Below are 16241 nucleotides of genomic sequence, written 5' to 3'. Positions count from 1 at the left end.
GTCGAACTGGGGCCTTGGGGCATCGCTTGGTATGTAGGTATCTGCTGTTGCTGAAGCATAGGGGCATGTAATGTAGCTTGTGCCTGTTGCATGGGGACCAGTTGTTGTGGGGGTGCCTGTTGAATTTGTGCCATTACTGGCGTTTGGAGTTGTGCTAGCTGCATGTTCTGCAGGGGGACAGGTTGGGCGTTGGTGTACTGTAGTTGGTGTTGCTGCGGGTATGACTGTTGTTGTTGGAACAGTTGTCGCATCGGCTGTGATTGGCCCCTAATTTGGTCCATGGACTTAGTACGACAGTTTCTTTGTATGTGGCCTTGTTTGTTACAATAGAAGCAAATTGTCGGTCCTGACTGCTGTTGAGTTCTCTGCTGGCCCATACCATTACTCCTTCCTCGCATGCCCGTATTATTGCTGTTCATACCGTAATACTGTTGTTGGTCGTTATGATAGTGCTGTTGTGCAGCAACGTTTTGCCCTTGGAGTTGCTGTGGCGTTTGTACATACTGTACTAGTGGCAGGGGCTGGGGCTGCACTTGGGGCATGGTATGTTGTATCGGCGCTTGCACATACTGTATGGCTGGTTGTTGTACTTGTGGCTGTTGTGGCTGTGCATATTGTACAGCAGGCTGCAGCACCTGTTGCGGAGTATATTGGGTATTGGCGGTGAGCACATTTTGAGCGGCCTGGGGAAATGTGGTGACGGCTGTCATTTGGTTCACTGGAGCGGCCAACATGACAGTATCCACAGTGTCTCTCTTTTTGTTAAGCTTCTGCTGCACCAATTTTGCAGCTGCATTTTCTATGGCAAGTTGTCTATTTTTTTCCTGTTCTATCTTCTTTTTGCAAAAATGTATGATGTGGTCTTGTATTTCAGGCCATGGCTTTGCTTCCATGGCTACTACGCCGTCTAATTTTTCCTGTACTTCCTCTGGCAGGCCTCTCTTAACCATGTGATAAAAAAGTCTGCTGTTCCCCCCCGTGGTATTCCAAGAGTCGCCTAATTCTTGGTGCCACTTTTCCTTCATCCTAGAGATGAAGGTAATCGGGTCCTCATTTACTTGCATTGTTAATGACATGAGTGACCCAATGTCTGGGACATCGGGGTATTTTAGTGTCAGTTTTGTCCAAACCCCCGCTCTTATTTTGTCAAAGGGTTCTCCGTCGTACGTTGTGTCATTCATAGTTATCAGTCCGTTACTGATACTTTTAAAAATTTCTTCCGCTTCTCTCCCCATGAGGGAAATGAGCAAACTTTTTATATCGCCTATCCCTGGAACTGTGCCTGTTGTATTTTTCTCTAGGGCCACTATCCACTTGCCTGCACCCTCCGTGAGGGGGGGGAGGTTCTTTTTAATAGCTTCTCTTTCTGCAAACGACCAGCAGTGATATATTGGGGGGTCCTGCTTCCTCTTGTACAAGAGTGGCATTTGGCGAGCAAATCCCGCATCTTGAAGCGTTGGTCTCGTGGTGTCATACCGTCTGGCATATTTCTGCCATATTTTTAAACTGGCTCGCATGTAGGCATAATCCCAATCCTCATCCCCTGCACCTTGCAGGATGCATTCTACGGCTGTAGCCAGATGCTGAGGTTCAAAAGACCCGTCTCTGGGCCATGGGAGCATCTGCGGGGCCAGAGACTCCGTCCAGCCAGCCAGGTCGTCCGTGAAAGGGTTGACAGCATAATCTGAACCCTCTCCTGCTTCTACTATTTCGTTGGGAGTCATGCCATTATTCTTTTGTAGGGCGTGTGAGCTACAGAGGAGCATGCCGTTACCTTTCTTGTGTCGAGTGTTGCGCATGGAAGCGGCACCAGTGACATCATAGCTGATGTAGGCGTCAGTGACAGGGAAGTCATTATCAGGGAAGTCATATACGGTGTCATCGGGGCGCCCGTGCGTTCCTAGTATCCTAAGGTTATCTACTTCTGTGAGTCTAGGCTTCCTTTTTCCCCCTGTATCCCTTGAACTCGTCAGTCCCTGAGCCGTTTGGTGGAAGGGGTTTGTATTTGTCGCCGCCCGTTGTTGGCCAGACGATCGTACCCTGGTTGTGGCGGATGGTAGGGCGAATGGGTTCGCCACAGGTGCCGTAGTTTGTGGGGAAAGTGAGGGCATCGGTGCTGCTGGCTGCGGGCGTGGGGACTGGCCGTCGTGGCCTGTTGCGTTATTCCTGCTTGTGCCCTCAAAGGCCCCCAAAGGTGTCGTCACCTTGCCTGGGGAGGGGTCTGTGGTTCCCGGGGGTGGAGGGTCGGTGATCTGTTGTTCAGTACAGCCTAGTGTCCCATCCTCCGCTATGGCTGTGGAAGTATGTTTTTGCACGTGTTGTGTTGTTGGAATACGTGTCGGTGTTTGAGCAGTATATTGTTCCGGGCGGGCCAGGGTCAGTGTCTCAGTTAATCTGTCATTTATTTGTTCCAATCTTAGCGACATGCGTCGTATTGAAGGAATTATTGAGTCTGGCTCGAGGCGGTGCAGCACTGGGTTGCCAAAGAATTCTGTGGCGGCGTATTCGGTCGGACTACATTCTAGGCTTTCGTGTGTGTTTGGGGCCGATCTCCATTGGGCATAATGGACTGGGGGTGGTGGCGGAGGGAGCCGCTGCCCCTTGCCCATCTGCTGTTGGACAGAGGAGAATGTGGTCATGTGGTCGGTGGTGTCAATGTTACAGAATGGCATGCGGTCTTGGAGCGTGGCTCCCTGCTCCTGGACTTGTGGAGCAGTTGCGTCACGGAGGGCGTCGAGGTCTTGGCGGGGATACAGTGAGTGGGGAGATGTAGTGGACGAATGATGCGATGATGTGTTGGAAGCGATAGATGACGCGATGGACGCATCGTCTACATCTTCATCGCTTTCTTCGGTGTGTAGGGCAGAGGCAGCCGTGGGGAGGAGTCTTAATGTAAATTGCGCGTCTATTGGCCCTAGTAGGCCAGGTACTGCGGCGTGCAGTGTTGGACCGTTGTTGGAAGTGGGCGACGGGGGCTGGGCTGCTCCACCCGGGATGCTCGGGGATGGTCCTGTGATGGGGGCTGCTGTGGCTGACACTGTGACGGGGGAGCTTGGGCCACTGCTGGTGGCCGGTGGTGGCTGGGCAATACAATGATCGGTGGGAGGCGGAGGGGGCTCAGATGTTGCGTTGATATCGCAGGGAAGCTGACTATATCCTACCGCCGGCATGCTATTAGTGGTTGTCTGTAAGGTTAGTTCTTTTCCTTCTGTGGACGGGAGCACGGGATACATGCCACTAGCTTGATAGGGTGGGGGTGCCGAAGGGGCAGTGGGCATGGTGGGCGTGTGCTCTTGCGTACTGTCTTTAAAGATGCGCCAGAGATCTAAAGTGGCCTTCCTTTTTTGCAGCTTGGTACCAGTGTATTTGGTGTTCAGGAAGGTGGTGGCGTGCTCCAGAATAGTTGTATTAAAGCTCCCTTCCGAGGGCCAAGGGTGGTCCATATTTTTTGTCAACTTATGGAGCTCCCTACTATGCTTTAGTATCCTTCCCTCTTGTCCGCCGAATACGCTCAGGACGTGCTGAAGGGGTGTCGCCATGGTGGGATATGGGTGCGGTCGCAGAATGTGTTCCTGGGGTGGTGTATCTATGCGCCCCTAGAGGTCTGGCACTAGTTCTGTACCTACCCCTTCGAGGATGCGGTCATATATACCGTTCTGTAATTCAATGTTTTGGGAGGGGGTGCACCCAGGGAATGTCAGCTGTCCGCCGAAGCAGGCGTCAGCTATTTTAGATTGGAGGGGATTTCTTGGCCAGAAACCTGATACAACTGTGGTCTCTCTTGGTGGGACCTCCAAAATAAAGAATATTTGAAACCCAGTATGTGTTTTATACACAGTGGAACTCAGTATCCTACTCATAGGGCTAGTTAGTGCGTGTTTGTGTCACCTGTAGAGCAACGTGGAAATGGCGGGGGATGTGTGGCTGGAATACACGGGCTGCCTGTGTCTACGTAGTGAGGCTAGTTGTGGGGGCTGTTGGGGTCTGTGGAGTGTGTGTTCAGGGTGGTGTTACAGGCAGGGAGAGGCAGGTCTCTGATAAGTTCTTCACCTACTTCCGTACATACTATGTTGTACAGTATGAATCTTAGGTGCATTTCATCAGGCCCCCTGTAGTTTCCTTCTGGGGAAAGGTCGGGAAATTCGAGATTGTGGCGGGCAAAGGCAAGACGTATTTGGCTTTGCAGTGGGTTTCGTGGCCAAGAGGAGGTGAATACGGTGGGTAACTCTAAGCCTGGGGACAGCAACCGAACCCCTATGTAGATCCAGTCGGGTGTTCTGTGCACTGAGGTGCCAAATATTCGTTTGTCGTACACTGCATGGAGTGCCTGCATGGGGCTGTTATTTGTGTCGGACTCTAGGTAAATGACAGACCGGTATTACAGAGGTGTAGTGAGTAAAGGAGCACTTATTTGTTGGTTTGTTTGTGAGACTTGTTTGTGTAGTCGGCGGGGCGTGAGAATGCTGGTGCGAGAGATAGAGTTATTTGGCAAGGGTGACTGAAGTCAATATTCAGTGTCTGAAAAATTGTAAGAAGGACGGCACTAGTGAGGGGCGTAACATATATAAATGAAGCTGGGTGGCCGTCAGAGAGCCTACGATATTGTTATTGATCAGATATACAGTGATATTATTGAGGCAGTTGTCAGTCATTCCCTTTAGTTCGAGAGGGAGCAGTGCGGTAGGGTAGGGAGACTGGGCAGGGGTCTGGGATCTGCAGAGTTTTGAAAATAGTCGCCCAAGAACGCTCTCAGGAGTGATACTGTGTCGTCCTGGGACTGGTGGGAAGAATGGGAATCTGAGGCGGAGGGTGTTGGGGAATAGGGACCGTCAAGAGGGGGGATGGAAGCAGCTTCAGAAGAAGCTATTGTTTGGATGGAGTCTATTGATGATGCGTTGTCCGTGAGAAGAATGGCGGAGGGATGGTCGGGGTACCGTGGGTATATAGGAGAAGCAGTGTAAGGGACAGATAGGGTGGATGAATTGGAACGGTCGTCGGTGTACAATAAGTGCGGACAAGTGGTGTCCGGGGATGGTGGGGTGAGGGATATGGCAGGGAGGGCGTCAGATAGATCGTTCAGGGATAGTGGACAGATGCGAATTTGGGTGTTTGTGGTAAATGGGACCCCTAAGATGTCCCAGGCGTCGTTCAATATATCGCGGTCGTCGTCATTAAGCTGAATGAATTCGCCAGTGGAGGGATTGTGGACAGCTTGTGGAATCCCGTGTACAAACTGAAGAGTGCGATAAATAATATGTGGGGGGGTGTGGGACATTACTGGGTTAAGGGGGAGCTGGTCATTGTTGGGTGATGGGGCACAGGAGGGAGGTAAGGGTGCAACTAAGAGACCCCTGAGCCCCCCTTTTTGGCTATCATCGGCGAGAGCAAATGATAGACAAAATGTAAGGAGGTGGGCTGGGTGAAAAACCGTGCGTGTGAATGGAGAGACTGTAGCGAAGGCACCCAGTTGAAGGAAGGAAGGAGACTATCAGTGGGCAATGGAACATATGCGGGTGGGGGGGGGTGCAGGAAGTGTAGTACTGAACAGAGCGCGCGCACTGAGGCACATGAAACAGCAAAAGGAGCAGGCACTGAAACAATGAAAGCACCTAATATGCACAGCACAACGCGGGAACAGGAAAGCACACAGGGGACGAGGGACAAAGAAGCGCAATACATTTTGAGACAAGGCGACAGAAAACATAAACAGAAGGGAAAATAATGAGAATTCAAAAATAACAACGACATGGCAATCCCCAAATGAAAACATTGCAGTACACCCTGATCCCAAAATAGACCATGCAGGAGCCGTCGCGCTGGCAGTGGCGGGAGGATGGAGAAAGAGAGGAATGGGAGCTGGCAAGAAGATGAAAAAAAAGGGGGGGGGGGTAGTGGGGGGAGGAAAGAAAGGAAGAGAAAAAGTGGAAGAATGAGTGCAAGGTAGAGGGAAGAAAGACAGAGGGGAGGTAGGGAAGAAATGCAGAGAAGGAGGATATGGGGGGGGCAGAGGGACAGAAAAGTAAGTGCAGGAGAGAAAGTTGCATGGGGGAGTCAGGGAGGGGAGGCGGAGTGAGGCAGAGGAACGGGCCGGAGCCAGGCAAGGAAGTGCGTGCTTGTTGGATCGAGAGATCTGCAAACACCACAAGGTATTGTCCGGCGGTGGGTGGGTGTAGGGTGAGGCACCGGCAAGGGCGGCGGACGAGGGGTGCGAAAAAGTGGCGCAGAGAGCCGAAGAAGAAGAGAGATACCGATAACCAAGGCACCCAACCCTTGCAAATAGAGATCAGGAGGGGGTGAAACAGGTGGATAGAGGCAGGTGGTCCCCATGGGGGATGGTGCGCCAGCAAGAGAAAGATGGAGACTGTAGTGTCAGGGCGAAATCTATGTGTCCATAAAAAGCAGGGGAAAAGCACGGTCTCACAGTCACCGAGGCGTGAGACACACACACTATGGCTCCACACAACAGTGCTATCCTGTGTGCCCTCAAAAGCACGGTCTCACAGTCACTGAGGCGTGAGACACACACACTATGGCTCCACACAACAGTGCTATCCTGTGTGCCCTCAAAAGCACGGTCTCACAGTCACCGAGGCGTGAGACACACACACTATGGCTCCACACAACAGTGCTATCCTGTGTGCCCTCAATGATACAGAAATAGACGACTATCCGCAAGCCTGCAGGCGATAAAAAAAAATGAAAAGGAAGGCATGAACAGAAGAGAACGAAGCAGGGCAGGACCACACAGGAAGGAAAGAGAGTTCGAAAATCGTGACCAGAGAGAGAGTGCCGTAGGGTGTGAGGTGTGCCTCAGTCAGTGCCAACCGGCAGCGGTACTCGCAGGCAGCCAGGCGTGACCAGGGAAATGCAAGGGAAAAAAAACCTTGTCTTACCCGAGGTCTGTACTGGCGCTGGCGGACCCCCGACGGTGGCCCCTGGGGAAGCACTTCCTCCACCGCAAGCTGTGGTACGATGACACGTTGGGCGCCAGATGAGAAAGAGAGATCTTAGATCAAAACCCCAAGGGTGTGGTCACTGGCCCTCAAGAGTGAGAAATACCTTCCGTGGGTGATCGCAGGCACCAACTCGACAGTTACTGAAATGAGGAACAAAGTAGTGAGCTGACGCAGTGGCATTTATTTTGGAGTGGCGTAGTTTATTTAACTAACACAAGCATGCTAAATATATGAAACAATGTTCACGTTGTCTTAGACTAAAACATCAGCAAAAACCTGGCTTCACTCTGCCAGGGAAAAGCATTTGAGCATCACGGCACACACTTTTATGCAATATACTGGCTAAGGATGAATGATAAGATGGATCAGTTAGAGAGAGAGAGAGACGCTTAATGATTAATGACACGATGTATTTAAACCCTCGGAAGGTTTAGATGTTCATGTAATGCATTCTTTTTGCAGATAATCATTTGAAATACAGCTATGTCTGTGAATAAAGATCTAGGTGGCTAAAACATTTCATGGTGACTACATTTGCTACGGCTAAGACCTTGAAAATATGTTTAAGACAACTTAAATGGAAGCAGAAGCTATTCTAGGAAAGCATAGTGCCCAGAGGCAACCTCAATTTAAGACAACTAATCCTTAAAACTTAATTATTAGAAGCTGAAATGCAAGGGAATGGGTGTGGATCAAAAATGCAGAGCTAAGGAGGATATCTTTAAGAGATAAAGGAAAATCCCCAAAGAGGGGGATGTTCTACCTGAAATAGGCTGTAAGGTCCCAAATCAGATAGGCAGCCGGCTGGAGAACAGGCCTGTGGACAGCACAGAAAAGTTCTACCTTCCAACTGTCGTGTTGGATCTTAAATATTTTGATATGGGGAACCAGGGGTGGACCTGACGTATTTTCTGACGCCTTTGCCAACAGGTGGCTTGACCGCATGTGTTCCAAGATACAGGAAAGGGTCAACCGCATGTGTTCCACGGCCGTGGGTGGGGTAAGGCGGCCAGGTGGCACAATAGGTCATGCCTGACCGCAACGTATAAACAAAGGAAATGTTGTGATCACGTACATTTCTTACAGTATGCATGTGACCAACCCCCACAAGGCAGGTGCAGTTTTCATAAGACATTGCGGTTTATCTTGAGCAAGCTAACTTCCAAAAATAGGGTTTCAGTGATGATAAACAATGTCAACTTATACCAGCTGAGTTTCTGTGTACGTGTGGGTGTGCAATGGCCTTGTAACGGTGGAAAGTTACTGGGTTTTTTCTAGTGGCTTCGGCTTCCTCGTGTTTTCTGGTGCAACTGAAATGCAACTCTGGAAGCCCTGGGCCTAGTAACTTCTGAATGTTACTGTTAGAACCGGCGGTCTCTAGTTGGCAGAGGTATACACTTCTGACAAATAGGGACCAACCAACTCTAGTCAGGGAAAGGGGATTACACACTCAGATAACCCCTGCTACCCCCTTGGTAGCTTGGCAGAGCAGACAGGCTTATCTCAGAGGCAGTGTGTTAAGCATTTATGACCACATGCAGCAATAAAGTGAATACACTACAGATGGACACGACACCGAAGTTATTATAAAAATAGTATTTTTATATAAGGCTTAGCACAAGACCAAATAACGACAAAAATATACCACAGTCTTAATAAATACTCTTTGGAAGGAAAAATAATAGTTCAAGTAAGGTTTCTTCTTGGCAAATAGTTCTTTAGCAAAGTATTCTTCTGAGCACAGTTCTTTGGCAACAATGTAACCCCCACAGGAGTCACACGACGTCGAGTCTACAAGATTCCCAAGGTTCGGCGTCGACCGCGAGGAGCGCTACGTCGAGCCTGGAGTCGCAACAGACCCCACAAGTACAGTACCTTGAGAAACGAAGAAAACGATGATCCACGGCGTCGAGATCGGCGTCGAGGTCGTGCCTCGGAGTCGGGTCAATCCGCAGCGGCGTCGAGGGATGTCGGGCCGGAGCAGCGCTCCCAGCGTCGAGAAGGGCGTTGAGTCGATGCGATCAGCAGCGGCGTCGGGACGGGGTCGCTTGGAGGTAGAGCCGATACTCACTCCTCACTGGCGTAGATACCGGCGTCGAGACGGGGTCACTTGGAGCCGGGGCCGATACCCACTGCTCACTGGCGTTGCTGCTGGCGTCGATCGGGCCCGGCGGCCGGCGTCGAAGGCTCGGGACACTGGAGCCATTACTCACGGTGTCGAGCAGGATTCGGCGGCGTCGGCGGCGTCGAGACTGCAGATTTCCCCTTGTGTACTGGAAACAACACTTTCCAGTAATTCAGCAAATGGTGAAGTCCTTTGGCCCTGTGACTTCAGCAGGAGACTGGCACTCTTCCAGTCCTTGGAGATTTCCTAGCAAGTGTTCAGAGAGTACACACCAAGTTCCTCTCTCCTTGTTCCTTGGCAAAAATAAAGAAGCAGCTTTCAGGTTCCTCCACAGCAAAACAGCCCTCTGGCAGAAAGGGGAGGCAAGTCCTTAGATCAGCAGGCTTCTTGTCCTTGGTACAGGTTTCCTTGTCAGAAGTGATCTCCGTTCTTGGTTCAGGGGTCCTTCTCTTATACCCCTTTTTCCCTTTGTTCCCTTTGTCCAAGCAGGGTGATTCCCACCATCTCAGGTTTGTTGTGGGTGTTGCCCGGCAGAGGCACCTGGCCTATTCACTGAGCAGGGCAGAGTCCTCAGCCGCCCAGCAGGAGGCGGAGCCAGTATCGTCACTGGCAGGAGCAGGGCTATCAGTCGCCCAGCAGGAGGCGGAGCCAGTATTGTGTCAGGCAGGGCAGGCTACTCTTCCCTCACTCTATGTGTAAACGCCCCATTCACCCCACACTGACTCACTCAGACCTCTGGAGCCACCCAGCCCCTGACACACACACCAAACCAGCAGAGACCGGTAGATAGTTGGACAAGAAAATAGCCACTTTCTAAAAGTGCTATTTTCAAACATAGAATTTAAAAACCATCCATCCTAAAGGGTGTGTTATTAAATTCTGAGTTCAGGGATACTAAACTCGACTTGCTACCATGCTCCCTGAGTCAGATAGATTATAATGGAGTTAATAATCAGTCTGCCCAGTCTGGCCTATTGGAGGCAGGTAGCCCTTCAATAGTGAAAAACGAAAATGGCTGTAATTCACTATTAGGTCATGCCACACACATCAGGGCATGACCTACCTTTTACCAACAATGCACCCTGCCCTAGGGCCTACCATAGAGGTGTCTGAAATGTGGCAAAGTGAAGGTTTAGAGACTGGTAAGTAGGTTTCCTTACCAAGTCGACATGGCAGTCAGGGACTGCACGCAGGCGCCGCGGTGGCAGGCCTGAGACACATTTTGCACGCTGCTTCTGTGGGTGGCACAACCAGTGCTGCAAGCCCACCAGCAGCAGTTAACTTACACGCCCTTGGCACACGCAGTGCACTAGACTAGGGTCTGAACAGTAAGTCAACCAAGCCAATTATGGTAACACCAATCAATATAACAATTTAACATAGGGAGCACTTGCACTGTGGCACTGATCAGCAGTGGCACAGTGCCCAAAGCAATAAACCAGCAAAAACATCGTAAACAGAGGAGGCAAACAGAAAAAAATGGAGGAGAGACTCATGCCAATGATGCCAGGTCTAACACGTGTCCCCTCCAGCTGAAATGTGGGGAGAACTACCCTTCACCCAGGGAGTCCTCATCACTAAGGCGGAAAAATCTGGACAGACCATCAGCATTGGCGTGATCTGTACCAGGGCGGTGTTCCACCGTAAAGTCCATCCCCTGTAGGGAAATGGACCACCTCAACAGCTTTGGGTTCTCACCCCTCATCTGCATTAACCATCTGAGGGGCCTGTGGTCTGTCTGAACCCGGAAGTGAGACCCAAACAAGTAGGGTCTTAGCTTCTTCAGCGCCCAGACCACAGCAAATGCCTCACGCTCTATCGCACTCCACCTTTGTTCCCTGGGAAGTAACCTCCGGCTGATGAAGGCTACAGGTAAGTCTCGGCCCTCCTCATTCATCTGTGCTAGAACAGCCCCCACACCATGCTCTGAAGCGTCCGTCTGGACAATGAATTCTTTTGAAAAGTCGGGTGCCTGGAGGACCGGTGCTGTACACATTGCAGTTTTCAGGGTGTCAAAGGCTTTCTGACAGGCGTCAGTCCAGATCACAAGTCTCGGCTGCTTCCTGGAAGTCAGCGAGGTCAAGGGGTGCACAATGTTGCCATACCCCTTGACAAACCTCCTGTAGTAACCCGTGAGACCCAAGAAGGCTCTCACCTGAGTCTGGGTTTTGGGCGGTTCCCAAGCCAGGATGGTATCTATCTTGGGTTGCAGGGGGGCCACCTTGCCGCTCCCTACTTGGTGCCCCAAGTACACCACGGAACCCTGCCCAATCTGGCACTTACTAGCCTTGATTGTGAGGCCTGCTCTGCGCAGGGCCAACAACACTTCCTGGAGGTGGCGCAAGTGTTCCTCCCAGCTGGCGCTGAACACTGCTATATCGTCCAGGTAGGCGGCGCTGAAATCTTCCAGCCCGGCCAATACCTGGTTAACCAACCTCTGGAATGTGGGAGGGGCATTCTTCATCCCAAAGGGCATCACACGGAACTGGTAGTGCCCATCTGGTGTGGAGAATGCAGACCTCTCTTTTGCCCCATCAGTCAAGGCGATCTGCCAGTACCCAGACGTTAGATCAAACGTACTAAGGTACCGGGCAGCCCCCAACCGATCGATGAGCTCATCAGCTCTGGGGATGGGGTGCGCGTCAGTCTTGGTGACCGAATTGAGTCCTCGGTAATCCACACAGAACCGAAGTTCTGGTGAAGCACCAGGCGCTGCAGCTTTTGGGACCAAGACCACTGGGCTGGCCCAAGGACTGCTAGAGGACTCAACCACCCCTAAGGCAAACATCTTGGAGACCTCCTCCTTGATGTATGCTCTGACCTTGTCAGTCACCCTGTAGGCCTTGTGCCTCACAGGAGTGCTGTCCCCGGTGTCCACATCATGGACACACCACTGAGTGACACCAGGGATTAAGGAGAACAGATCAGGGAATTGTACCAACAGGTGGCGACAATCTTGCTGCTGCTCAGGGGTCAGTGTGTCAGAGAGGACAACACCATCCACTGACCCATCTTTTTCTTTTACACACAGGAGGTCAGGAAGAGGCTCACTCTCCTCCTCCATCCCAGCATCTGTGGCAAGGAGCATGCCCACTTCGGACCTTTCTAAGTGGGGCTTTAACCGGTTGACATGCAGGACCCTTAAGGGGTTCCTGGGAGATTTCAAGTCCACCAAGTAGGTGACATCGCTCTTCTTCTCCACAACCTCAAATGGTCCAGTCCACCTGTCCTTGAGTGCACAAGGTTCCACAGGGGCCATGACCCAAACTTTCTGACCAGGTTGAAGCTCAACCAGAGTGGCATTCTGATCGTACCACCGCTTCATCTCTTCCTGGCTGGCCTCCAGATTTGCCTGAGCAAGATCTCTGAAGCGCCGAGTCTGGTTCCTAAAGGCCAGCATGTAACTATATACATCCTGGGGAGGTTTCCTGGGAGATTGCTCCCAGCCTTCTTTGACCAGACTCAAAGGTCCTCTTACCGGGTGACCATACAAAAGCTCAAAGGGGCTGAACCCTAGAGACTTCTGTGGCACCTCACGGTAAGCAAACAGCAGGCATGGCAAGAGGACGTCCCATTTACGCCTCATCGGTTCTTCAAGACCCATGATCATGCCTTTTAGGGTCCGGTTGAATCTCTCAACCAGCCCATTACCTTGAGGGTGGTAAGGAGTGGTAAACTTGTAGGTTACCCCACACTCCTTCCACAGAGACTTCATATAATTCGAAATGAAGTTGGTGCCCCGGTCTGACACCACCTCTCTGGGGAACCCCATGCGGGAGAAAACACCCATCAGTGCCCGTCCCACCACGGGGGCCGTCACTGTTCGGAGAGGGATGGCTTCCGGGTACCGGGTGGCATGGTCCACCAAGACCAGGATAAACCTGTTGCCCATGGCTGTCTTGGGGTCCAGTGGCCCCACAATGTCAATTCCCACTCGCTCAAAGGGGGTACTGACGACGGGAAAAGGTTGGAGGGGAGCCTTCTGCTTCCGCCCACTTTTCCCACTTGCCTGGCAAGTTTGACAGGTCCTACAATGGATATCTGAATCCCTTCTCATCTGAGGCCAATAAAAATGGGTGACAAGCCTGTCATAGGTCTTGTCCTGCCCCAGATGTCCAGCTAACGGAACGTCATGAGCCAACCCCAGTAGGAAGGCTCTGAAGCGCTGGGGTACCACCAGCACACGGGCTGACCCAGGTTCAGCAGCCTTAGGCTCGCTATACAGGAGGTCGTTCTCCCATTAGACCCAATGTGATCCTGACTGATCACCTGTCGTTTGGGCTGAGGCCTGCTGCCTCATACCCACAAGAGAAGGGCACACTTTCTGTTCAGCACAAAATTCCTCCCTGGACGGACCACCATCCTGCTGCCAATGGGTCAGCTCGGGCAGGTCTCCCAGTTCGGCCACTTGTTCTCCTGTCGGTTCCAGGGCATCCCCCTCAAGGTCTGCTCCCTCCTGGACCGCGGGAACAATGGGGGATGGTTTCCCGTGCCCCCTGCCTCTTCTCTTCACGGTTGGGACCTGGGCCATCCTTTCAGGCTCCAGGGCCCCATCAACACCCTTACTGACTGACATGGACCGGGTGGTCGCACACACCCATTCAGGCAGACCCAACATTCCCAGATGCGCTTTTCTCTCCACCTTAGCCCAAGGGGAGTCCTCCAGATCATTGCCCAAGAGACAATCAACAGGCATGGCGGGCCTCACAGCAACCTGAAGAGTACCTGAGACCCCCCCCCACTCAAAGGGAACTTGAGCTACCTCACACTGACTCTGTGAGTTGTCAGCAGCTACAACGGGGTAGAATGCATGAGGGACCACCTGCTCTCTGGACACCAAGTGACACTTGACAGCTGTCACACTCGCTCCGGTGTCTCTGAGAGCTTCCACCCTATGGCCATTAATGGTCACCCACTGCCTATATTTCTTAGTGTTACTAGGCAGAGGGGTTGGAGGGACCATTTCCACGTCTCCTAAAGAGACCAGGGACATTTCTGCGGGACCCCACCCACCGGGGGCACCCATCTCCTCCCCTCCCAGGGCTACACTCGCTACCTGACGAGGGGGTGCACGCGGCGGTGCATTCGAATCCTTCATGGGACACTGGGGATCATAATAACGGTGTCCCACCTGCTTACAGGCATAGCAGGTCATGGGGCCCCTGTGAACAGGTTTACCTGTCGGGGCCTCTGGCTTCTTTACAGGGGGAGGCTGGGAACCCTTCCCTTGGTTCCCTTGGGGACTACTTTGGGGCCCTTTCTGAAACTCCCTCTGTTTACCCCTGTCCCCCCCACTCTTCTGCTGGGGACCCTGCCCACCTTTGGCTGAGTCTCCCACTGGACCCTTGTGGACCCTGGTACTGACCCAGCGGTCCGCCTCCTCAGCAAGTTTTCTAGGGTTAGATAGCTTGCTATCAACAAGGTGCTGGCGTAGCTCTGGAAAACAGTTATTAGACAAGTGCTCCCAAGCAAACAAATCATAAAGAGCATCATAACTATCAACCTTGCTACCCTTTATCCAACCATCCATGGTTCTGCAGAAAAAAGACACATATTCAACCCACGTAGTACCAGGCAACTTCTTACATTCTCTAAAGGTTTGTCTGTACTTTTCTGGGGTTAAGCCATATCTCAGCATTAAAGCATCTTTCATATGAGTATAAGACATCCTATCCTCAGCAGGAAGGCTCAACAAGGTATCTCTCCCCTCGTTTGTAAAGCGGCTCCACAACCCCGTTCCCCAATCCTTCTCAGGGACCCGGTGGGCCAACAATGCTAACTCATATGCTTTAAACCATTGGCGAATATCTTCATTCTTACTGTAATCTTTGATCACATCTTTAGGAAAATAAAACCTACTTTCTGCAGGCACAGATGGAGTGCTGCCACCAGAGGGATTCAACTCTAAACTCTTAGTTTTAAGCTCCATCTCCCTCACCATCTTCTCACGTTCAAACGCTAATTTCTCTCTCTCAAAATCTAATCTTTTGCTCTCCATTTCAGCTTCTCTCTTGCTTCTTGCATTCTCTAATTCCAACTGCCCTCCTAATTTAAGTTTTGCCATTTCTAACTTGTACCCCCTCTCCTTCTCCCTGTCTTCTAGTTCTTCGGGGGAAAGGCTCCTAGAGGACGCACTACTGCCTGGAGATGACACTGACCCACCTGTGGGATCTTCCTCTTCCTCTTCTTCTTCCTCTTCCGGTACCACCACCGGATCAGAGGGATTTCTGGCCTCTAACCAGGCCTTCAGCGCTTTGAGGAAGCCCTCTTTCTTTGAGACACCTGTGGTAGGAACTTTAAACTGCTTGCAAAATCCTTTCAGATCTTTTAGCGTGTAGGAATCTATCTTCTCCTTATCGAATTCCCCCACAACATTCTCCACAGGTGTAGCAGCTCCGGCATTCTCCATGGTCAAAACTGGCAGTGTTTAAGAAAATAAGCTCCAGGAAAGCGGAGAACAAAAATAGAATATCCTACCAAACAGACTGTGGCTGCGTTATGGTCTGCTTTCACTATGTAGCGTACACCAATCACTGCACATGAGTCATAAATGCAAAGTTCAAATCCCACCGCTGCCACCAATGTTAGAACCGGCGGTCTCTAGTTGGCAGAGGTATACACTTCTGACAAATAGGGACCAACCAACTCTAGTCAGGGAAAGGGGATTACACACTCAGATAACCCCTGCTACCCCCTTGGTAGCTTGGCAGAGCAGACAGGCTTATCTCAGAGGCAGTGTGTTAAGCATTTATGACCACATGCAGCAATAAAGTGAATACACTACAGATGGACACGACACCGAAGTTATTATAAAAATAGTATTTTTATATAAGGCTTAGCACAAGACCAAATAACGACAAAAATATACCACAGTCTTAATAAATACTCTTTGGAAGGAAAAATAATAGTTCAAGTAAGGTTTCTTCTTGGCAAATAGTTCTTTAGCAAAGTATTCTTCTGAGCACAGTTCTTTGGCAACAATGTAACCCCCACAGGAGTAACACGACGTCGAGTCTACAAGATTCCCAAGGTTCGGCGTCGACCGCGAGGAGCGCTACGTCGAGCCTGGAGTCGCAACAGACCCCACAAGTACAGTACCTTGAGAAACGAAGAAAACGATGATCCACGGCGTCGAGATCGGCGTCGAGGTCGTGCCTCGG

General features: G+C 51.3%; 1 long non-coding RNA gene across 1 annotated transcript in view; it reads right to left on the bottom strand.

Annotated features, from left to right (window-relative positions):
* Positions 1–16241, bottom strand: part of LOC146817653 (uncharacterized) — a 191160-nt gene that overhangs the window by 92788 nt on the left and 82131 nt on the right. The gene's annotated exons all lie outside the window — the stretch shown is intronic.

This window comes from Triturus cristatus, chromosome 6 (genome assembly GCF_964204655.1).
Source record: "Triturus cristatus chromosome 6, aTriCri1.1, whole genome shotgun sequence".
NCBI classification, from domain to species: domain Eukaryota; kingdom Metazoa; phylum Chordata; class Amphibia; order Caudata; family Salamandridae; genus Triturus; species Triturus cristatus.
This window is presented reverse-complemented; position numbering and strand designations above follow the sequence as displayed.